This window comes from Echinococcus granulosus (assembly GCF_000524195.1).
Source record: "Echinococcus granulosus chromosome Unknown EG_S00002, whole genome shotgun sequence".
NCBI classification, from domain to species: domain Eukaryota; kingdom Metazoa; phylum Platyhelminthes; class Cestoda; order Cyclophyllidea; family Taeniidae; genus Echinococcus; species Echinococcus granulosus.
Genome location: NW_020170382.1, coordinates 2,732,910 through 2,733,943, shown reverse-complemented (window position 1 = coordinate 2,733,943; position 1,034 = coordinate 2,732,910).

The window sequence follows — 1,034 nt, the reverse complement described above, 5'->3', positions numbered from 1 at the left end:
ACATACGCACGCAAGTGCGCGCACGAACGCACAACCAATTAGCGCACGCACAACTAATCTATCAGGCAATTGGCTACTTCTCACTGTGCAGGTGCGCTTGTGCGTACGGACGGGGGGAGGTGCTGACAGCACACAAAAAAGCAGTGACAGGACTTAATGAAGCACGCTAGTCCAAGTGTCTACCAGACGGGTGTGGAAGACGCAGTTGAAATGGGGCAAATTTATGTTTGCACTCGTATGCACGCGCTGTGTTGAAATGAGCCACATGTCCAGTAGGACTTGCTTTTAAAACAATCCACCATTTAATCTTATGCTGATATATATCTCCATCCAGAACCTTCCAGATCGCTTCTAGCAGATAAATTTAAGCACTGTCAACAAATGTTTTTTACGGAAGTGCTCATTTTTTGTGCCTTTGACCTATGAAAATTTAATAGCAGCATCTACAGACATTTGTAGCAAATTGATATGTACAATTGATAAAGAATCATGGATCAAAGGATAGATTACTCCAAATAGAACAAAAAACCACTTAAGTATATTCCTTATAAGGTTACGCAATTGTAGTTTTGTATAGGAGGCGCCAATGACGTTCACTATGGCATACTGATAAATGGTCGATAGCGCATTTCAAATATGAATAAGTATCCTACGTTGTGAGAAATAACGGAAATCAGTTCTGTATTTTGGGTGAGAGACAAAATTCCTAGCTGGCTAAATCGGGTACTAGTCTCTGCACAGTTTGGCGTTGTTTTAGTCTGGACTGGGGTTGTTCCATTGCTTTTAGGTAAAGTAACAAACTACTTGCACTTTAGTATTTTTAAATAATGGACGATTTTATCTAGTTGATTCCTCAATGAAATCTACGTTACTGACAAGCTTTTGCTTTTGAAAGGGTTTTCTCCGCACTTATAACATAATGACCGCAGAAAAATATTCAGATTTTAATTAACTGAGTAAAAATGCCGCATACCACTGGGGTGCTTCAAGGTTAGGCAACGTTTTGGTAATATAGGTTGTTCACAATAACACCA